Raw genomic sequence first — 23,563 nt, forward strand, 5'->3', positions numbered from 1 at the left:
GAAGTTGAGTGAGAACCGGCTCCTGTTCATTCATGCCCCGCGCTGACGTCAAAGAAGCCACGCCCCAGGAATGTCTTTAAAGGGGCCGGCTGGCACCCGTCTAGAAAGGAGGGGAAGTCCCAAGGGGTTTGGGGGGGGGGGGAGATCCTGGGGCCCTATGGGCGCGCTGGCGCCCCCCAGGTCCTCCCAAGTTTGAGCGCCTCAATGCGGCAGTGCCACCAGGGAGAGTCCGGGATCTCTGAGGCAGCGTTCCTCTGGCCAGACATAGGGATGGTTTTGTACTGAGCCGTCTCCCATTCTCTACCTCTTGCCCTCTGGGTCTAAGCTCAACATTGGCCTGAAGGCTTGAGCTGAGATGGCCTGGGGGGCCAAGAAGCAGCTACCTGCTCCGCAGCTGGCCTGGGAAGAGAACTTCAAAATAGACCCAGATGCCCCCCTTCCTGGGATCTCTGAACCTGGCACCAAACCGTTGTTGGTCAGGGAGAGCGTCTCTGCTCAGAAGCCTCTAAGTATGCGGTAATCTGAGCACAACCACCTCTAAGAACGAGTCAGAAATGCATGATCTCATTTAGTTCTCATCTGGGAGGAAGGTGTCATTATCCCCATTTTACAGAAGAGTAAACTGAGGCTCAAATGTAGTAGAGCCAGGATTTGAATCTGGGTTGACTCTGCTTTAGCCACTGCTCCTGCTGGGAAAGGGGGGCAAGAGGCTGCTCTTCAGAGCACCCCATTCCCCCAACCCTAGCATGACAAAATCAGCGGGGCTGTTTTGTTACTTTGGAAGACAAACTTGTCTCCCAGCCTGCCCCTTCAAGGGGCCTCTCCCCACAGGTTCCTCAGACGTGGGCCCTTCTCCCTTCCTGATGGACACAACCTGCATCAGTGAAACAAATGGGAAGTGTCCTCTCTCCCGTCTGGCTGCCAGGCCACCCACGGCTGCCTGTTGCCCAATCACCATTTGGCCAGTCCAGTCCTGGGGGAGCAGCCGCTGAAGGCCTGATTTCCTGGGAGGCTACAGCCCCCTCTGCCCACCTCCCTCTGTCTCACCCCATCCACTCCTTGACTCTCCTGGGCCTGTCCACCCAATGGCCACCCTGGGCCCCTCTGGCACCCGGGGCCTCCCTGCCAGAAGTGGACATCTTGCCCTCTCGGCCTTGGCGCCTGCCCTTGGGAAGCGGGTCCAGACATCTCCCCTGGAAGTGGGGGGAGGGTTAATTACAGGTGCTGGGGTAGGATAATTAAAGCCTTTGACCAAGATGATGGCAGGAGAGTCTTGGTCTTCTGAGTATGTGAGTGTGCAAGAGTCCATGAGAGTGAGTATGTGGACGTGTGGGGGTGTGAGTATGTGTGGACCTGAGAGGATTTGTGTGTGACTGAGTGTGTCACACTTGGCAGTGGGTGAGGACTTAGGCTGTGGAGTCAGCCTGTGCGTTTTTGGACATTTCACTTCTTTGGCCTCAGTTTGCTCATCTGGAAGCTGTATAAACCCACTTCAGAGGGTTATTGTGAAGATCAAATAAGATCACGCATGTTAACCACACAGGCCACGGCTACAGACGTGCTTGTTAAATCTCAGCTGTTACTGTGGTGACATGTGGTGCAGCGCAGGAAGTGGCGTCTGTGGCAGGTGGGGCAGGCCCTCTGCACAGGGCATCTTGGGTGGCACGTGGGGTATGTGTGTGTGTTTGTGTGTGTGTGTATGTGTGTTTAGTACATGGCATGGAAAAGTGGATTGGGTTTTTCTGTCTTTTTAGGGCTGCGCCTGCGGCATATAGAGTTTCCCAGGCCAGGGGTCGAATCGGAGCTGTAGCCACCTGCCTACGCCACAGCCACAGCAACACCAGATCTCAGCCGCGTCTGCAACTTCACCACAGCTCACGGCAACGCCAGATCCTTAACCCACTGAGTGAGGCCAGGGATCGAACCGGTGACCTCATGGTTCCTAGTCAGATTCATTTCTACTGTGCCACGATGGGAATTCCAAAAAGTGGGGTTTTTTGTTTTGTTTTTGTCTTTTTAGGGCCTCACCCACAGCATACAGATGTTCCCAGGCTAGGGGTCAAATTGAAACTGCAGCTGCCAGCCACAGCCACAGCCACAGCCACAGCCACAGCCAGAGCAATGCCTGATCCAAGCTGCATCTGCAATCTACATCACAGCTCACGGCAACACTGGATCCTTAACCCATCGAACGAGGCCAGGGATCAAACCTGCGTCCTCGTGGATACTAGTCAGGTTCGTTACCACTGAGCCACAACGGCAGCTCCTGGAAAAGTGTTTTACATGTTGTATTGGGCCCTGTGGGCTAGAGACACTGTGTAGTGAGTGTCATTTCATGTGTGCTGTATGTAAACTGTCTGTACAAGCGTGTTTCATGCCACTGCAGGCTCTGCATGTTGGATGTGTCCCCAGGAGGTACACTCCAAGAGGGCAGGAATGTTTGTAGAAAACAGCCTCTGACGCATAGTAGGTATTCAGCAAACCTTTGCTGAATGTATGAACTAATGAGTGTTGGCAAGTTCAATGCTGCATGATAGTCGCGTGTGTTGTTGGTACGGGGGTCCCACCAAGTTGAACCGTGTGCTGGGGTGTAGTCAACCCTGCTGGCTGTGGGCTGAGTGCCTGGAGCTTGTGTCCAGCCGGGGGCTGAGGGCGCAGAACTAGGGGCAGCTCATCTATGACACGGGACTTGAGCCGAGGCTTGTGGGAAGGGTGGTGTGTGAGGTGGCAGCAGGGTGTGGGGTGGGGGCAGCTCCTGGATCTTTAGTCACTCACCTGGGGACACACCCTTTCCTCTTTTCCTGTCCGACCCTGAGTCCTTCCCACTCTGGGTGACTGGATGCTGAGAAGGAAAGTTCTTTGGTGAGTCCGGTGAAGCGGCACAGAAAGGTGGTATTTATAGTGACATAATAAGCCCTAATGGAGATGGAATTACCCCATAAAGGCCCCAAAGAGCCCTCAGGGCCTGAGTGCCACTGCAACTAGCAAAGCTTCCGGTACAGGCAGGTGGAGCCTAAGAGTGTGTGTGTGTGTGTGTGTGCGCACTCTCGTGTGTAGCAGCACGGGCCTCACCTGCAGTGCCCCCTCCAGCCCACCAGCTCAGGTGCCCACCTTTGCTAGGACTTGGCTAGTGTCTGGGGGCAACTACATGACAAAGATAAACACTGAAACAATTGTTTCATCCATGAGGTGAGTACCGTTATTATGCCTTTTTGCAGAGAATCAGACTTGCTCATAAAAGCTGGAAGACAGCTGGCATTAGACCAGGCAGCCTGCATCTGGCACCCCCCCTCCCAGGCCTCTCTCTCCATGGCCTGCGTTTAAAAAATCCTACTTAGGTTAGCATGTACTACGTGTATTATTCTTTTAATTTTATTTATTTCTTTTTGGCCTCAGCATGCAGTGGCTTGATGTAGGATCTCAATTCCCAGGCCAGAGATTGAACTCAGGCCACAGGAGTGAACACACTGAGTTCTCACCACTAGACCACCAGGGAACTCCCTCCATGGCCTCTTGAAACACTAAATTCTACAGAACCCAGGGGGTCAGGCCCAGCCCTGAATGAGGCGCCCACACTCTGCTGCCAGAGTCTTCAAGGCCAGACTAATGTCTCCCCCAGGGACCAGGCCCTCCCTTGAGACACTGGAACCCCCATATTACACGTCCCTCAGGACCCTGGTCTCAGCCAGCTCAACTCTCTCCTGTCTTCAGAGCCTCTAAACATCTCTCAGCTAGACTGTAAGCTCCACGAGGCAAGGAACAAATCTTGGGACTTGTTCAAACAGTGCCCTGTACATAGTAGTCACTCAATAGATGCTCACATTTGATGGTGACCCTTTAAATAAGTTCCCTCCGTTCATTCAATTCATTTTGCAAAGGCCTACTATATGCCAAGCCCCCCCCCTTTTTTTTTTGCTTTTTGTTTTCTTAGGCATATGGAAGTTTCCAGTCTAGGGGCTGAACCAGAGCTACAGCTGCCAGCCTACAGTATAGCTCACAGCAACGCCAAATCCTTAACCCACTGAGTGGGGCCAGGGATTGAACCTGCCACCTCATGGATCCTAGTCGGCTTCGTTAACCACCGAATCACAAAGGGAACTCCTGCCAAGCCACTTTTACCTGTGTGAAGTCATTTAATCTTCCTCCGGCCCTGGAAGGAAAAATTGGAGTTCCCTGGTAGCCTAGTGGTTAAGGATCAGGTGCTGCCCCTGCTATGAACTGGGTCGCTGCTGTGGCTCTGGTCTGATCCCTGGCCATGCTGCAGGCACAGGCAGAAAAAAAAAGGAAAAGTTAATACTGTCCCCATTTTTGCAGGTGAAGAAAGTGGGGGTCTGAGAGGAGAGCTTTCCTGCCTCAAGTTGTACCGCCAGGACAGGGCAGAGGTAGAACTAAAAAGTGGAGAGTGGAGTTCCCATCGTGGCTCCATGGAAACAACTCTCACTAGCATCCATGAGGACACAGGTTCGATCCCTGGCCTCACTCAGTGGGTTAAGGATCTGGCATTGCTGTGGCTATGGGGTAGGCTGGCAGCTACAGCTCTGATTCGACCCCTGGGCTGGGAACCTCCATATGCCGTGGTGAGGTCCTAAAAAGGCCAAAAATAAAGGGGTGGGGGAGAAATGTGTCTCCCCCCAGAGCCTGGTCGAGCTGCTCTTTTTTGAACGCACCACGTGTTGTTTTCATGCCTGCGTTCCGGGGTCCAAGCTGTATCCTCTCCATGGATGCCCTTCCACCTGGCTGAGGACTCCTATGCCTTCTTCAAGACCCGCCTTGGAGCAACGTAGCAGGAGAAACGCTGGATACCCCAATGTGGGAGGGTGCCCTGGCTCCAGACCTGGTGGGTTAGTGAGTGAGTGAATGAATGAATGAGGGGTCCAGCAGACTTGGACTGTGTCATTTAACACCTGCGTGGTCTTGAGGGAGTTTTGTCATCTCCAGGCCTCGTCTGTACAATGGGAGTGATGATAATGGTTTTCACCCTCCCGGGACTGCTGATGGGATTAAATGAGATTATGGATGTAAAGCCCTTTGCATGGTGTTTGGCACCTAGGGAGGGAGCGTTAAATTTTAGCTACTGTTACATCACAATCAAAAGTCACTTTGAAAAACCAGCGGGGCTCCCCCCAGGCAAATAAACCTTTTTCACCTTGGAAGAAACCTTAGCTCTCACCTTGTGTTAACTTCCTCACCTTCCCTCCCCTTCAGGCAGGAGACCCCTGGCGGAACAGAAGCCCAGTTTTAGTCTCATCTTGCTGTGCCCCGTGGTGGAGCCTGGCATTCCGCAGGTGCTCAGTAAATGTCTGCAGGTTGCACACATGGGCAGGTCCTAGGGCTCCATCTTTTTCAAAGAAGCACCTTCCCCAGGCGCAGCCACAAAGTAGGAATTGATGTTCAGCTTTTCAGGCCAGGTTTTTGGGGTGAACTTGCCTGAGCAGAGCTGTTACTGAGCTCCGCTCCCCCACTCAGGTGGTTTGAGGCCTGGGAAGGGAAGCTTAAATGTGGGCTCCCCACATTTGGAGGGGGGCAGCATGGGAGGAAACCCCCCCATAATTGTGGGGCTTCCCCCACCCCCAGAGCTGTGCTGCTTCCTCTGGGGCTTGCTTAAGCTTCCTGGGCTCCTTTGAAGTGGGTTCCCTGCAAATCCTGCCCGCAGGGCCCAGAGGATAGGAACCGAGCCTCCGGGAGGGGCCTGGCCTCAGCCTGCGGGGTTAGGGGGTGGAGGGAGCGGGTGTCTCCCCCGCCATTGTCGCTAGGGTGTCCACCTTCTGCCCACCTCCCACCTGGATTCAGAGCTCCCTTCCTCCGGCACCTGGCTCTAGGCTGACACCCCTCATTCCCCTTGGCCTTCCCTTCCCCATCTAGCCACATCCTCTTCCCCTTCCAGACTCGGCTTAGAGCTCCCCCTCCTCCCAGAAGCCTTGCGGGACCACTGGAGCAATGGTGGTCCCTTCTCTCAGGGCCTGTCTTTAACCAGGCGGGGTTTGTGCTGTTGGGCTTTTTTTTTTTTTTTTTTTTTTCTTTTTAGGGCCATGCCTGCGGCATATGGAGGTTCCCAGGCTAGGGGTGGAATCAGAGCTATAGCAGCCGGCCTACGCCAGAGCCACAGCAACGCCAGATCCAAGATGCTTCTGTGACCTCCACCACAGCTCACAGCAACACCGGATCCTTAACCCACTGAGCGAGGCCAGGGATCAAACCCAGGTCTTCATGGATACTGGTCAGGTTTGATACTGAACAGTTTTTTTTTTTTTTGGCTGCACCCTCCTTGACATGCAGAAGTCCCTGGCCAGGGATCGAACCCATACTACAGCTGTAACCAGAGCCACAACATGGACAATGAATGCCAGACCCTTAACCAGCTGAGCCACCAGGGTACTCCCTGCTCAGGTGTTTTAAAAATCAAAGCAAAAGCAGAGCCCACTTGTTGAGCCTCGATTATGTGCCAGGTCCTGAGCTAAGAGCTTCACAGACTCACTGACACACAAACAGCAAGCATGGCTTCTACCCCGCTTCTACAGAGGACAACTCGGAGTTTCAGAGAGGTCAGAGTCACGTGATCAAGGTCAGCAGACTGAGGGGGCAGAAGTATCTCCAAAGCCCTAGCTGGGGCCAACCCCCTTCACCTCTCCGGCTGCCCTTGACCTCATCACGGTAGGTCCATTGAAATGGAGTTTTAGGAGATAAAGTCCAGCCTCTGTCTTTTACAAAGGAGGAAACGGAGCTCTGCAGAGGGGAAGGGACTTGCTGGAGGTCACAGGGACAGAAGAGTGGAACCCTGGCGTCCTAGCTCAGTGCAAACACCTTCTCACCAATCACCTCTCCCGGAGAGCACCCCAAGGCTGTCAGCTGAGGGGAAGGGCCTCACCGAGAACTTTAGCGAGAGGAAATTTGGAGTCAGGAAGAGGGCAGCCCTGCCTCAGGGCATTTGCACTTATGGCTCCCTCTGCCCAACTCACTTCCTGCCCCCACTCCATTTTCAGGGCTGGTTCCCTCACCTCCTTTATCGGACCATTCAGTTTAAAAGAGCCAGCCCCACCCCTGGACTCCCGACTTCCCTTTTTGCAGTGTTTTTCTCCATCGCAATTACCACCCGCTGCCCCTCTCTACATATTATTGTTTATTTGTCTATTGTCTGTCTCCCTCCCCCACTCCCACCCCTTTAGTGTGTCTGCACCTAGAGGACCCTGGTGGCCCCTGCCTTCCTCATGGTGAATCTCCCCCAGCGGTCTGGCCTGGAGCTCTGGAGGATGAATGTGCACCTAGTTTGATGGCTTCGCATCTCGTGTGATCTGGGCTAGTTAATGCCCCTCTCTTTCCCTCCCTCCCCTCTCGGGGACCTTGGGGAGTAGCAGTGGCTCCCCCTCTTAGAGAGGCGGGAAGATGGCCCAGGCCACCCTATGTCCAGCATAGAGCTCAGCCCTGCCCAGAGGCCCAGGATGAATTCCGGAGACCACTGAGTCTCGTGGGGGGACTCCCACTACTGTGGAAGTTCGGGCTACCAGTGCCCAGGGGCCCCCATGGCTTTACCTTGTTCCAGGATCTTCTGCTGTGACCTCAGGGCGCTCTGACCTTCTGGGTGCTATTCCTACATTATCTTATTTCATCCTTACAACAGCCCCTGCAAGCAGCACGTTCCCCATTTCGCAGATGAGAAAATTGAGGCTTAGACAGATGAAGGGACCTGCACCAGTCACAAGAGGAGGTGCAAAGCCAGGATCTGAATCCAAGCCCATCGGGTTCTGTGGTCCCCGGTGCTAACCAAGGCGTCTCCGGAGCTCACCCCTGTCCTTTCTCCACCCCTTCTGCCCATGGTCCCTGTGCAGACGTGGCAAGGAGGATCGGGCTGCGGGGTGGCAAGGAGCTGAGGGTGCACGTCTGGCTTCCCAGCCACCGCCTCTTGCGAGGAGCATCACCTCTCCAGCTGCAGTTTACCCCTCAGTCAAGTGGGGATAAAAATAATACAATACCCACCTTGCGGGGGGAGCCACGAGAGTGCGAAAAACCCTTGGCACAATGCCTGGCACATGGCAAGTCTGCTGCAAATGGCAGCCGTGATTATTTTTATCACTGACACCATATTTGGAGGCCCCGGGCACACCGTACCTGGCAGGTGCCACCCCCCACCCCAGCCTGAGTCCTGTCAGTGGGGCTGCAGGCCTGGTGGAGGCTCAGAAGGAGGAAGGGAGGAAGGGGAGGAAGCTGCTCTGTTTGTTTTCTGAAACCTCCCCTTCTGACCCCAGCCCCTTTGCTCCCTGACACCACTGACAAGAACACAAGGACTCATTCACCACGAACCCTGCCCGAGGTCCCCTTCCCACCGTGGCCAGGATAAACCCAGCGGGACCCCACAGTCCAGGCCTCCATTCCCACGCCCATTGCCAGGCCTGTGCCCTCCCAAGCCTATGCACACGCTGAGACGTGCTGTGAGCACAGCCATAGCCTCAGTACTGCACACGTCTGAACACACACACACACACACACACACATCTGTCTAGGCACACAAGTCTTGGGGGTGTTGAGGAAATAAAATGACTCTGGCTCAGGTCATCAGTGTCGGAAAGTGAGACACATGGACAAGGGGAGACCTCCACAAGGCTCTTGACTTCTGCAGAGGGGCGCGGGTACCCAAAAAGCACACAAAGAAGAAAAGACCCTCCCGATGTATCCCTAACACAGGGGATGTACCTGTCCCCTTCCCATGCGTCAGGTCTTCCCGGTTGGCTAATTGAAACAAACTGTTGCTGGGAGAAGAGGGAAGGGGGGGGGGGTCACAGGAGGGCGTTTCAGCCGAAACCGGAGCAAAACAGAGTCACCAAGATTTCCCTTGATAGAAAAGACATTATGTTACTTTCCACGGGGGCTCTGTAGGGACCACCCTGGGGCAGAAGAAGGGCTCCTACCCGATGCTACCCCTACTGCTGCTTCCCTTCCTGTCTCTGTCCACTTGTCTAGGTGCCTCCATCTACCAGTCCCAGTAGGTAGACCAGTAGGTAGTGCCTGGTCACTCCTTCCCAGCTATCTTTCCCATCCACCCACCCATCCATCCGGGAGTCCATCTGCCTGTCTGTAGTCAGCCCAGCAGTGAGCAATCCATCCTCACCCGGCCCTATGCATCATCTCTGCTACAACCTCCCCAGCAAGACCCTGTCCCCTCTCTCAGCAGGGTCTCTCATCACTCGTCCACCCCCTTACCCATCCCTCCCCCACCCCCTCATCTGTCCCTCATCTGTCAGTCTGGCTGTCCATCTATCCATCCTTCCTTCCTTCCTCCCCACCGTGGCCCAGCCCCTCTCAGCCCTCTCTGTGTCCCATCCATCACTTTCCAGACAGCTCTTCCCAGACAGGTAGTCACCTCTTGGCAGCTCCTGCCCATCTGTCTGTCCACCAGCCCATCCATCCATCCGTCTGCCATCCCCTCCATCATGCCACAGCTACTGGTCCAAATTTGCCTCCATCCGCATATTCCCTGGTTGGACCCCGTGAGGTGCCCCTCAGCCAGCCCCCAGTAGGGGTGTGTGTGTGTGTGTGTGTGTGTGTGTGTGTGTGTGTGTGTACACATCCATAGATATCTCTGTGACCTCTGATATGCATTGTGCTGTGCTGTTCTGAGCATGAGGGAACTAGGGACCTGAAAATAGCCTGCCTTGAGGAGCATGTGTGTGTGTGTGTCTGTCTGTCTGTCTCAGGTATGTGTGAAAACCGGGGACCTGGCCCATGGTCAGCTATCTTACTGTGTAGTCCTCCTGTGCATTATTTGCATTTTCACCATATCCACCATATGCATCAGTGACCTATTCAAAAAATAAACACGGAATTTGAAAAAAAAAATCCAAGCTCTATTCTTATCTCCTGATTCTTAAGAGGAAGCTGACCAGCCTCCCTACAGCTGGGGGGCTCAGCCACCCCTCACCCAGCAGTCCCCGCCTAGGGCCACCCATCCTCCTGCCCCTGAAGGGCCCTCGCCCTCTCGTCCAGCTGCTGGGAGGCAAGACAAGAGCAGATACAGAGGTGGAACCTGCGGGAGAGCCCAGAAAAGCCCGGAAGGAGCCCAGGCCACGTGGAGAGGAGAGAGCCGGGGAGAAGGCGGGAGAGAGGGGAGGGCGGCGCGAGACAATAGCCCGGGGCCGAGGGGGGCGGCTGTCGGACTCTGGTTTCCCCCCCAGCCCCGCCCGGGAGCGGGGCGGGTGAAGTAGGGGCCCCGAGCGGGGAGCGTGCGTAAGGTGGGGTGGGGGGCAGCCGGGCCCCCGCATCCCCCACCGCCGAGCCCGTCTCGCACCCGGGCCCGCTCCGGCTTCCGGCCCCGCAGGTGCCGCCTTTGAGGGTCGCCGCGTGCAGTTTATGGCCGGGCCGAGCCCCTTCCCCGCTGCGAGGAACCGCCTCTGCGCCTCGTAAAGGAGGTCGGGGGCCAGGCCCGGGGCAGCCCCCGTCGCCATGGGAACAGGGGCGGCCCTGGGGACAGCGACTGGGGACAGGGCGTCCGGCGCTGGCGCTGTGGTGCGCACTTTGCAGACGGTTTGCTTCTTAACCCTCGGGTCGCAGCCGCCCCGCCTTCCCAAGCCCCATCACCCCCGCCTTCAAAAAGCACCTCTTCCAGAAGGTCCTTAGCCACTACCGCCTCCCCTGCGGCCTCACTGGCGCTTCACAGCAATAATAATTAGTAATAATCACAGCTAGATTCCCTCAGTTTTATCTCTGTGCCTGGCTCTGGGCTACCTGCTGCATGCACATCCGTTATCTTTTGTCCTCATACCAACTCTGTAGTGAGGCAAAGGAGGAAACTCAGGCTGGCAGAGGTCTATTCCAGGTCCCACAGCTAGAAAGATACCTTCTAGTTCAAGTCTTAGTTTTGCCATCTGTGCAAAAAAAAAAAAAAAAAAAAAAAAAAAAAAAAGGAAAGTGGGGACTTCCCTGTCGCAGCTCAGGGATAACAAACCCAAGAACCCGGCCTGTATCCAGGATAACACAGATTCAATCCCTGGCCTTGCTCCGTGGGTTAACCATCAGGAGTGGCAGTGAGCTGTGCCGTAGGTCTCAGATGCAACTCCAATCTGGCCTTGCTGTGGCTGTGGTGTAGGCCAGCAGATGCAGCTTCGATTCCACCTCTAGCCTGGGAACTTCCATATGCTGCAGGTGCAGCCCTAAAAAGCAGGGGGAAAAAAGAAAGAAAAAAAAAAGAAGTGGGACTGGGGCTTGCCAACTGACCAGCCAAGGGCAGGAGCTAATTCACAGACGTGTCTGGGATTGATGGGTTTCGTGGGCTGCCTGTAAAATCCTGACTTTGAAGGTCTTTCAAGGGTACGAAGCCTCCAGTTTGTCCCAGTGCCTGCTTGGCACACCCACTCCCTCCATGTCAGTCCCACCCTGTGGTGTCCTGAATGGATCTCTCCCAAAGTTCCAGGCCAGGGATCAAACCTGCAACCTCACAGACACTCTGTCAGGTTCTTAACCTGCTGAGCCACAACAGGAACTCCCAAGAGAGGTTCTAAAGGACCTCCCAGCTCCCACATTCCAAAGAGACTTAGGTCATCACAAGAGGGACTTGCTCTGGTGCCTCCCCCTCTGACTGGGTGCTGGGGGGAGCTTTGTGCCTCTTCCATTAGACTGGGTCCTCCTAAGGGTCCGTATATCTCTGCCACTTCCCTGGGTCTGTGGTCACCAGAAATGTGCAGACCGTGGGGGGGTTGAGCTGGTTGACCACATCTGTCCACGTTCAAGCACATTCCCCGGGTTCTGCCCCGCCCCTCGCCCTGCCCTGGAGATCTAGGGTCCAAGCACTGGGTTCCTGGTGAGGAAACTGCAGGCTCTGCCATGGAAATAGACAGCCTCATCCTAGACCCTAAGACCTGTCCCTAACGCAGACTCAGAAGGAGAGAGGGGCTCAGGGACCACCACGCAGGTAGCAACCACACCAGAATCACCATCCCTTCTGCTTAGTCAATTATGCGCCTGGCACGTAACCAGCAGTGAGCTGATTGTTTTCACACCCATCTTATGCACGGGGAAACTGAGTTCAAAGCGGGTCAGCCACTTGACTAAGATCACCCCCTGAGAAGTGGCAACCCTACTCTTTTTTCTTTTTTTTTTTTTTGTCTTTTTGCCATTTCTAGGGCCACTTCTGTGGCATATGGAGGTTCCCAGCAAGGGGTCCAATTGGAGCTGTAGCTGCCGGCCTACACCAGAGCCACAGCAACTCAGGATCTGAGCTGCGTCTGTGACCTACACCACAGCTCACGGCAACGCCGGATCCTTAACTCAATGAGCAAGGCTGGGGATCGAACCCACAACCTCATCGTTCCTATTCTGACTCGTTAACCACTGAGCCACAACGGGAACTCCGAGGCAACCCTACTCTTTCCCCTCCCCTCGCACTCTGCTGCCTCTCTGTCTCCCAACATGCCTCAGACTGACTCCCAACTGGCTGTTGAAGTGGGGGGAATAGGGTTAGGTTTGGTTTTGCTTTGTTTCATTTTATTTTTTCTTTTCAGGGCCGCACCTGCAGCACATGGAAGTTCCGGGCTAGGAGTCGAATAAGAGCTGCTGCTTCCAGCCTGTGCTGCAACCACAGCCACAGCAGATCTAAGCCACATCTGCGACCTCTGCTGCAGCTTGTAGCCACGCCGGATCCTTAACCCACTGAGCAAAGCCAGGGATTGAACCCGCATCCTCATGGACACTATATCGGTGTCTTAACCCACTGAGTCGCAATGGGATCTCCATGGTTTTGCTTTGTTTTACATCTGAGGCCCCAGTGCCCAGCACAAGGCCTGGAACATAACAGGTATGTGGAACACCCCTGATAATGTCTACTGCCCAAGGTCAACCCAACCAGCAATTATTGAAGCCTCTCCTGTGTCCTGGGCATTGTGTATCCATCACACTTGATCTAGATCATCTCACGGGACCCACCTCCTGCTCTGTGACCTCTCACTGACAACTCACATCCCCACTTTACAGATGAGCAAACCAAGGCTCTGGGCGGTTGGCATCTGAAGCCAGATCTACACGTCTCTCACACACAAGACCTCCCCCTGGCCAAACTAGCATTTCTTTTTGTTTTGTTTTTTTGCTATTTCTTGGGCCGCTCCCACAGCATATGGAGGTTCCCAGGCTAGTGGTTGAATCGGAGCTGTAGCCACCGGCCTACGCCAGAGCCACAGCAACGCGGTATGGATCCGAGCCGCGTCTGCAACCTACACCACAGCTCACAGCAACGCCGGATTGTTAACCCACTAAGAAAGGCCAGGGACCGAACCCGCAACCTCATGGTTCCTAGTCGGATTCGTTAACCACTGTGCCACGACGGGAACTCCTCAAACTGGCATTTCCCTGGGAGAGAGGCCAAGGGTCACTGAGCTTGGGGACCCCTGACTTAGGGGTCCACACCAGGCAGAGAATGATCCCGATGGGGGTAGAGGGCTCCCTTTGGGGTCCCAGGGACCCTGCCACTGTCTCTCAACTGTACGTGCCCGTGCCCCTGTGTGAAAGTTCACAGCAAGGATATGTGGCCACATTGCGGGGGGGGCAGGGGGGATGAGCAGGGCCACATGGGCTTATGTGGGTGCCCCTGTGAGTATGTAAGGACACATATGTGCCCACATCTGCATTTCCCAGTGTCTGGGAATGGGCAGGGGAGGGTGGCACTGGCATATATGCAGAGAGTATGAATACAGGCACACTAGCTCTTATGGGCCCCATTTCACAGTTGAAGAAACTGAGGCTCAGGGAGGTAAAGGGACTTGCTCAAAATCATACAACTAGCATGTCTGTCTGCGTGTGTGTGCAAGTGTGCATTTCTTTCCCCGGGTGTGTGTGTGTGTGTGTGCAGTGGGCAGGGTGGGGTGGGGTGGGTGGGGTGAGGAGGGAGGGCTGCCTGCAGCTCCAACCCTGTAATAGACTCTCCCTGTCTCGCCGGGGCCTAGAGGAGCGGGCGGTAATAACTGTTTTGCACAGCGGATCCACCTCATGTCACAGCCTGAACATGTGCCCCAGGGCCAGTCCGACAGCCAGGGCTTGACCCCAGGCTGCTCCCTGGTGGGAGCTGGGGGGCCTCTGGGCCCTGCCCTATCCCCCTCACCTCCATATTGATCTGACCAGGCCCAGCAGGTGAAGGGGCTAGACTCCAGGTGGTCCTGCCAGTTAGCAGCCGTGCCTGCCTGCCTGCCTCTGCCCTCAGACTGTGATCCCCCCAAGGGAGGGGCACAATAGCTCCTCCAGTAGATGGAGGGAGGGGGCTTTTCCAGGAAGAGACTGTGTGCCCCCCTTCAGCGGACTGGGAGCTCCCTGAGGGCAGGGGCTACAGCTCTTGTGTCAGAGAAGAGATATTCCCACAGACAGGGACCGTCCCCTAGCCCATGAGTTCAGGGCACGTATGTCATCTCAGAGGCAGAACCGCAGACCCTGCCTCTTTCAGCCCTGACCCCCCAAATCATAGCCATCTGTCTGTGTCCCCTCCTCCCAGCCCCGGAGGGGAGGCAGAGCAGGGGGCACAGGTGTTCAGACCTGGGGCCACAACTGCCAGGCAGGCTGGGAATCAGACCCACTGCCACCCTGTCTCCTGCCTTCGCCCTGTCTCCCACGGACTTTGGCCACCCCTTCCTCCTCTTATCAAAAACCATCAAAACCAATCATCGAAACTCCTGGCCTCCTGACTCCCAACCCGCATCCTGCCCCACCCCATCTTCCCCATCCTGGCTCCCAGTGCCCGCAACCTGCCAGTTCAGTTCCAAGGGAGACCCAGAAGGGAGCAGAACCGGCACCATGAGGCTAACATCCAAGCCCCCTTGGAGTCCCGGCCCCTCCTGGGCCCACCGCTCCTCCTCCCACCACTGTCCTTTCTCCTGGGTGCACCCCCTCTACCCTGCCGGTGCCAGTGGGGGGTGGGGGTGGGGTGGGGTGAAGTTGGTGCCCAGGGGCATTGCCCATAAAGATAAAGGGCCTCTGAAGGCAGGCACCGCCAGGAGATCAAAGCTTGGCCGGGAGGGCGAGGCCAGCCAGGATAAGTGACTTGTCCCTAATCAAGAGCAAATAGCACAGAGGAGGAAGTGGTGAGGTCCCTGCTTCCCCTTCCCTCTCTGGGCTTCAAGAGACCCTTTGCTGATCCCCGCAGAGGCGGGAAACTGAGGTTCGGGGAGACAGGGGCTCATCCAGGCTCATAAGGCCAGGTCTTGTGGAACCGGAGGGGTCCTTCCCGTCCCCTCTGTCCCCGCAGAGTGAGCACAGCTGAGTCACAGGCCTGGCCCTGCCTTTGACTCACCAAGGACCTGGCTGCACCTCAGTTTCCCCATATGCAGCATAGAGGATAAGGACAGTGAGTCAGTTTTATTACAGGAGATAAGAGACTTGGGCAATGCAGCCGGCTTGGCACCGGGCACATGGAAGCCACTTCGGAAAGCGCAAAGGCCTCCCCTCCCTGCAGCACCGGAGGTCAGAAGTCCTCACCTTCAGCCCCAGGAGTTTCTCTGACCTGACTTCTTCACAGGGAGCATCTGAGCTCCCTCCGGCCCTACTCTTCCAGGTTGGAACCCCAGAGCACCCACTCCTGGCCGAGGGAAGGAGCGCTTCCTCCTCCCTCCTGCCACCACCTTCCCAGCGACAGGGATTTGCTGGAGTGACAGGCCTGCCCGGCCTGCTGACTCAGCTCCTGGAGCTGGGGCTTGCTTAGCAACCAGCACAGGCCCCGGGCAAACAGAGCCACCAGCAGCCACACCCCCACCACAGGAATGCAGCGGCATTCCTGGGGGGGTGCTGTGCCCATGCCTGCGACTGGGGCGGTGGCAGGTAGGCACCTTCCTCTGCCACCTTGGCACAGGAGGGAGGGGGCCTCAGACAAGGGCCCAGGGCCCTATGACTGCCCAGGCCCTGGGGCCAGCCTGCTGGGGTCCCAGCCCTCAGCTTAGCATCTGAGAGTGGGGGCCAGAGTGAAGCTGTGAGGCTATGTGACCTGGGACCAAGCCCCTCTGAGCCTCAGTTTCCACATCTGTCAAGTGGGGGGGAAATAACAGCCTTGTGGTGGAATGACTGTGAGACTGGGATGAAAGAACAGGTGCAGGGCTTAGCACAAGCCTGTCTCACCTAAGGATTGAGTGAAGCGGACCTTTAGCAAACCCACATCGCCAGGACAGAACAGGAGGTCTTCCGGCTCTGGGGCCTTAGAAGGCAACCGAGGCCCAGAGAGGGATTTTTACCTTCCTGAGGTCACACAGCAGGGCAGCATCTCAGGGCCCATTGTGCTGCTCCCCGCGTCCCCTCTGGCCACCCAGAGCCTGCACTAGCGAGACCCACATTCCCTTCTCTCCTGGGTGTCTCAGTCCCAGGTCAGTGAGGACCCCAGACTCCACTCCTCGCATGGGCCCAGGAGCAGACTGGGCAGGGGGCTCTGGGTGGGGTAGTGCTCCGTCCCCAGTACCCCCCTCAGGCAGTCCGAGGGGAAGCTCCTTCCCTTCTGTGCCTGCTCTACCAGTTGGTGCTCCTCCTCTCTGTCCACCTTTGTCCTTTTCTCTGTCGCTGGAAGGGGCCCCAGGACAGCGATGCCTTAAGCACAGAGACAATTTGTTTCATAAAAAAAGCCCTAAGGGAGTTGCCGTTGCAGCTCAGCAGGTTACAAACCCGACTAATATCTATGAGGATGCAGGTTCGATCCCCGGCCTCACTCAGTGTGTTAAGGATCTGGCATTGTTGCAGTGAGCTGTGGTGTAGGTCGCAGATGTGGCTCAGATCCTGGGTGGCATAGGCGTAGGCGTAGGCCGGCAGCTGTAGCTCTGATTCAACCCCTAGCCTGGGAACTTCCATATGCCACAGGTGCAGCCCAAAAAAACCAAAAAAAAAAAAAAAAAAAAAAAAAAAACCCACAAAACTTGAGTGGGAGCTGGGTTCTTGGATTTGTACCTGTCTTGCTGTGTGACCTTGGGGGAGTCCCTTCCCTCTCTGGCCTTCCATTCCCCATTATCACCTACATTGCTGGTGGTGGTGAAATCAGGAAGTGCCGTGTAAATGTCCCCAGCTTTCCCCCAACCCCTTCCCAGCCTCTCAGGGCCTCCTTTAATCCCCCCAGATCGGCCTGCCTTTGATAGTCCTGTCGGTGGCTGAGCTGGGGTTCTGAATAGGAAGCCGAGGGCTCCCAGGCTGTGGAGAAGCAGGCAGGAGCAGAGCCTGCCAGGCCCGCCTGCGGGAGGGGGTTGCGGGCCCCTCGCCATTCACCACTAAGCCTGGATCCGGACGCCTTTGTGCCAAGAACAAAACCCCCGGGATCAGCTGTTCTCAGACCTGCCTCTCTCAGCTCCGGAAGGGACGAGGGAGCTGGGCCTGAGGGTGGACTGTGCCCCCTCCATGGGCCCTGGGACACCCGGGGGGTGGCCCGCCACCCAAGAAGCTCCCTGTTACCCCAGGGTGTGGGGTCGTGATGGGTGAGCAAATCCAAGTTCAAATCCCACATCTTACTTATTAAAGGATTTGGGTAAGTGTGTTAACTTCACCGAGCCTCAGTTTCGTGATCTGTAAGGTGGACATTATAAAGCCCAGCCTCAGGGGGTGAGGATTAAATGAGATGATGCATTCAGCGCTTGGCATTTTCTGGGGCCTGGTAGCTGCTGTTAGACTAGCTTCATTCCTGCCCGGGTACCAGATCGAATCTTGGGTCTGAGTGCAAAATGTGTGTGTGTGTGTGTGTGTGTGTGTGTGTGTGTGTGTGTGTGTGTGTGGTGAAGGGGCCCTGGGCAAGCCTGGCCAGGTGAGCTGGGAGACAAGGCCTCTGACCCACCATCTAACTGCTTGTCTTCACCAGCCTACACCACAGCCACAGCAACGTGGGATCCAAGCCACGTCTGCAACTTACACCACAGCTCACGGCAACGCCTGATGCTTAACGCACTGAGCCAGGCCAAGGATTAAACCTGAATCCTCATGGATACTAGTCAGGCTCTTAACCAGCTGAGCCACAAAGGAAACCCCCTGCCTGCCCTTCTTTCTGTAACACCCTGCACAGTCCCCACCACACACGGCTCCCTCCTAGACTCCTGCCCTGTGATGTGTTCCCGGAAGAAGGGGTGGTGGCCTCTGAACATCCAGGGTACTGCGCCCCTGCTGCCCAGCCCCCAAGTTAAAGCTGAGCCTGAGCCCATACCTTCTCAGGCCTTCCTCTTGGTGCTCAGACCCAGGCCTCATGGTGGTTGGCTGCTCCCAGCCCGGAATGACCAAGAGGCACCGGCAGGGGCTGCCCCCTTGGGGGGACACTGGGGAGAGTCCTCAGGGGCCTTGCCTGCCTAGGGGTCTCTCCTGGGCCCCTCGGGCCTGAGCTGGTGCCAGGGGACGAGGCTCTGTGTCAGAAGTGGCTGAGAGAGGAGCCCCAGGGAGCCATGACTTGAGATTCCCAGGCAGGGGGCCAGGAGGCTCGTGGTCACACACTGCCCAGGGCCTGGGCTCCGGCCAAGCATCAGCAGCAAAGATTGTTGGGTCGGTTTTATTTTAAACAAAAAAGAACTTTGAGTGGAAACATGTGTCTCTTCTCCCCCTCCCTCCCTCTCTCCTCTCCTCTCTCCACTTCGTTCTCAAATATTTCTCTTGTGGGGGGAGCTCCCTTTCTCTGTTCTTCTGTCTTGCTCTATTTCTCTCTGCATCTCTGCCTCTGGGTCTGTCTCCTTCTGTCTCTTGACTTCTCTGTCTCTCTCTCTCCATCACTTTCTGGCCGCAGGAGTGTCCCTCGGGGTGTGGCCCAAGCCCCCCCGGCATCCTCCCCTCCTTGCAGATACAATCCCCAGAAGTGCCATGTCCCCAGGGGGGCTGAGTTCCCTCCCCGGGGGGATGGGGTGTCCAAGCACCTGAGGCTCCAAGACCCAAATCCTCCACGCCCCCCCCCATGATCTACCCCTCCTCAAACCCCAGCTCCCCCCAGATCTGCCCCTCTTGACAGATCTAAACCCCTAGACAGTCATTCTGCAGCTTAAAAATTTCAACCACTGGTCTGGTCCAAATCACCTGTTTTGCTGCCAGAGAGACTGGTGTAGGGGGGCACGGGGGGAAGACCGTGACTTGCCCAAGGCCACATAGGGAATTGAGGGGTAAACCTGGGCAGATCCACGTCCCCACCTGCGGGCAGAAACTCCTATACCTCAGGAGGGGGAGTGTCCCATCCCTAAACTCACTGTCACCCCACTCCTCTGGTCCTGGACCTTCTACAAGGGGGGGTCGGTCACCAGCTCGAGGGACCCCCTGGGAAACCGTAGACCTTGGCTGGTCACCCCTTCCTCCCCAGCACAGCTATATTCGTGGGCCACTACCTTCCAGCCCCTTCTGCCACTCACCAGGCATCAAAAAAGAGACTGGCCGTCCAGGGCTGGGGTCCGGGTCCCAGCCCAGCCTCTAAGTCCCCGTGTGACTGTGACCATGACGTTTCCCCTCCTGGCCTCAGTTTTCTCATCTTTGTAGCAGAAGGCTTGTCTTTGCCATAAGCACCTTTCTGTCCTAATATTTTGTTGTGTCCTCGTGTCCTTTACAAAGAAACTTCTGGAACACCTGGCCAGGAATTCAGTCTTCTCTCCCAAAGTGAGAAGGACCCTTCTCAACCTGACCAGCTCCCCCTAACTTCCAGGCTCACCGTCTCCTGGATTCAGGCACCTTAGAAGCCAGAACCAAGAGGACAGGTGCAGGGGGTGGGGGTGCTGTCACCATGATCTGGTACCCCGTTGTCAAAGGCATGCCCCCTTGGGTGCCCAGGGTCCTGCTGGCACTCAGGTAGGGAGAGGAGAGGAATCCCTTCCCCTCCCCCTGGGCAAGAACTGAGCCAGACCAAACAAGGGGGATTAGCCAGGCTCGGGGCAGGTAGCCTGTCTTTCCAGGTGTGGGCAAACTCTGTCATCACCATGGGGCTGCTCTGCCCTCCTCCTTGCCCCACCTTCAGCTTGGCTTCTGGAGGTGGCATGAAGGGGAGGGGGCTTAATGCTCACCTCCACTGGGCCACCCAGAAATCCTTGGGCCAGAGGTCAGAAAGGAAAGATATGTTGCCCAGGAGCCCAGGGTTGGGAAGGGAGTGAGGTGCTGGTCCCCCACTACTGATGCTCCTGGCCATCTTCTGGGCCCCCTCAACATGCCCCTGCCAGGACTGGAAGGTGTGGCCTTTCATGGTCCCCCGCCACCACCACCCCAGTCTTGTTGATCTCCCAGCCTCTGGGTTGGAACATGGAAATGGCTCATTTCACCCTCACGATAGCCCTGCAGGTAGGAACCACTAGCAGCCCAATTTACAGATGAGAAAGACGAGGCACAGAAAGGGGAAGAGGCTGGCCTGAGTTCACAGAGACCTAGCGACGTGCTGGAGCTGGCTCCTTCTAGCCCAGGGAGAGTGGGTTGGTGTTAAATTCTCATGAAGTTTGCGAGCCAGGTTTCATGGGTACCTTGAACTAACTGCGCATGGAAGTATTTACACCACAGCCATCAGCAACTAATGCAAACCACCGGGGCTATTTTATTCCCCCACTTTCAGAAAGCCAGTTGTTAAACATTTACCAGCTCACCACTGGCGGGAGGCCACAGCTTTTATAATGTCTCAAGAGGGTCCCTCACTTAGAAAGTTTAAGAGCTTAGCAAGACTGCCCCCTTGTCTCAAGATCTGTGACAGATGCAAGCGTGTCTGACTCCAAAGCCAAAGAAATTCCTTCCTTCCCACATGATGCCAAGAGTTAGCTTCTTTTTCTACTCCACCAGGATAATTTCCTGTCCAGGGCAAGAGACTGTCCCTGCTGTCCCTGAGGGCAGAGATTCAAGGTACTGCGAGGTTCAAAGCGCCCGGCCAGCATGCCCTGCTCTCTGATCCATGCGATCAATTCCCTAAACATTTGCCAAGCGCCTCACCTAACCTCCTGGAGCCTGTTTCTTCAGCTGCAAAACAAAACAAGGCTCATCCACCTGACCGTATTCATTCCTTCATCCACCCATTCATTCCGTCGGTGGCTCCCACGTGCCAGCCGGTAGTGTCTTTGAAAGATTGGGATCAGCTTTCCTGCTCTGAATCATAGCTCTGCTACTGGCTTCCTGTGTGACCTTGGGCCTCAGCCTTCCTATCTGTACTTTGAGATCTTCTGTAAAGGTTTCTTCCACTTCCTCCCCCATCTTGGGGGGTTATTGCCAGAGCCCAGGACCGGTCCTTGGTGAAAGCGCTCTGAGAACCGGAAGCGATATGGTCATCAGGGTAATTAGCCTGGCTGAGGACGCAGAGGCAGCAGCAGCTCCCGCCCTGTACACAGAATACCCGTGTAATTCACACCCACAGTGGTCCCTGTTTCTGTTTACTTGAATTTTTTTTCTGTTTTTGGCCACGCCCTCAGCATTCAGAAGTGCCTGGGCCAGGGCTGGAACCCACACCAGGGCAGCACCCCAGGCCACTGGAGTGACAAACCGGATATTGAACCCTCTGTGCCGCTAGGGAACGCCCTCTGTTTACTTGAACGGAGAGTCGGGAGGGCAGGGAGGTGCGGGGTGCTCAGGCCAGACTGCCAGGGGGTGATAACACGGTAACAGTGAACCCTGGGTGAGCACTAAGTCTGTGCCAGGGCCTGTGCTAAACACATGCTCTGGATCTCACTTAACCTTTACAGACCAAATAATAATAATAATAATAACAATAATAATAATAATAATTCTTTGATTTTGTCTTTAAAGACAAAAAAAAATTCTTGATGGGGAATTATTGTTTCATGGGAAGAGAACTTCAGTTTGGGAGGATGAGAGTCCTACAGGTGACTAGTGGGGACGGTTGCACAACGATGTGAATATACTTAATGTCACCGAGCTGAATGCTGACAAAAATAGTTAAAATGGCCAATTTCACATTGAATGTGGTTTATTTTACTACAAAAAATTAATTTAGGAGTTCTCTGATGGCTTAGCCGGTTAAGGATCTGATGTTGTCACTGCTGTGGCATGGGTTCGATACCGGGCCTGGGAACTTTTTTTTCTTTTTTTTTGGAGCTGCGCCCTCGGCCTATGGAGGTTCCCAGGCTAGGGGTTGAATTGGAGCTGTAGCTGCTGGTCTACACCACAACCACAGCAACGCGGGATCTGAGCCCCATCTGTGACCTACAGATGCTAGTAGGATGCTAGGCAGATTCATTGCCACTGAGCCGCAATGGGAATTCCTGGCCTGGGAACTTCTGCATGCCTTGGGTGCAGCCTAAAAAATTAAGGGTCTGGGTTTCCCATGGTGGCTCAGCAGTAATGAACCTGATTGTGTCCGTGAGGACGCAGGTTCGATCCCTGGCCTTGCTCAGTGGGTTAAGGAACTGGCATTGCCATGAGCTGCAGGGTAGGTTGCAGACGCAGCTCAGATCTGGCGTGGCTGTGGCTGTGGTGTAGGCTGGCAGCTACAGCTTTGATTCAACTCCTAGCCTGGGAACTTCCATATGTTTCAGTGCGACCTTAAAAAAATGCTTGTATTGATCCTCAGTTGTTGCCAGCACTGTGCTGGATGCCTCGGACAGCAGGGAGTAGAGCACATGGAAATCTCTGCCTTTGAGCTGCGTGCATTCTAGAACAGCGCTCTCCAAGAGAACTTTCTGTGGGTGGAACGATGGTCCGAGGGCAATGTTCCATAGCTGTTCTGCGCCATGTGGTGGCCACTCGCCACGTGTAGCTCCCGAGCCCTTGAAATGTGGTCAATGCCCCTGAGGAACTGGCTTTCATTTTTTTTTTATCGTCATTAATTTACTATTATTATTATTATTTTGGTCTTTTTACAGCCACACCTGCAGCACATGGGAGTTCCTAGGCTAGGGGTCAAATTGGAACGGCATGCCACAGTCACAGCAACCCGGGATCCAAGCCACATCTGCGACCTGCACTGCAGCTTGCAGCAATGCCAGATCCGTAACCCACTGAGGGAGGCCAGGAATCGAACCCACATCCTCATGGATACTGGTTGGGTTTGTAACCCACTGAGCCACAATGGGAACTCCTCATCTTAATTAATTTAAATTTAAATGGCCCCCTGTGGCTGGTGCCAACCAAACTGGATCCTGCAGTTCTTGAAGGTGAGAAGGTTAGCTGGGATTAGAACCCAATTTTGGGAGTTCCCGTCGTGGCACAGTGGTTAACGAATCCGACTAGGAACCATGAGGTTTCGGGTTCGGTTCCTGCCCTTGCTCAGTGGGTTAACGATCCGGCGTTGCCGTGAGCTGTGGTGTAGGTTGCAGACTCGGCTCGGATCCTGCGTTGCTGTGCCTCTGGCGTAGGCTGGTGGCTACAGCTCCGATTCAACCCCTAGCCTGGGAACCTCCATATGCCTCGGGAGCGGCCCAAGAAATAGCAGCAACAACAACAACAATAACAAAAAGACCAAAAAAAAAAAAAAAAAAAAAAAAAAAAGAACCAATTTTGTCTAACCTGGCTTTGTCTTACAAGCTAAAAATGCAGATCCCCAGGCCCTCCCTCAGATGCACGGAATCAGAAATTCAGGGCCCAGGAGTCTGTATTTTTGTCAAGGTCTCTGGGGGATTTTAATGCACAAGGGTTCACATTTGAGACCCACCACCTACCTGTCCAAGACTCCCAGTCGGGAAGGGTTTGAATTAGGTCTGAC

The 23,563-nt window shown here is 55.4% G+C and overlaps 1 protein-coding gene across 1 annotated transcript in view; it reads right to left on the reverse strand.

The window, feature by feature from the left end:
* The window catches only part of FAM131C (family with sequence similarity 131 member C), a 301,322-nt gene that overhangs the window by 86,281 nt on the left and 191,478 nt on the right, over positions 1–23,563 (reverse strand). The window lies entirely within an intron of this gene.

This window comes from Sus scrofa, chromosome 6, assembly GCF_054392235.1.
Source record: "Sus scrofa isolate SSC_HxYL_T2T_F1_AM1 chromosome 6, Sscrofa_HxYL_maternal_Yorkshire_Landrace_v2.0, whole genome shotgun sequence".
Lineage (NCBI taxonomy): Eukaryota > Metazoa > Chordata > Mammalia > Artiodactyla > Suidae > Sus > Sus scrofa.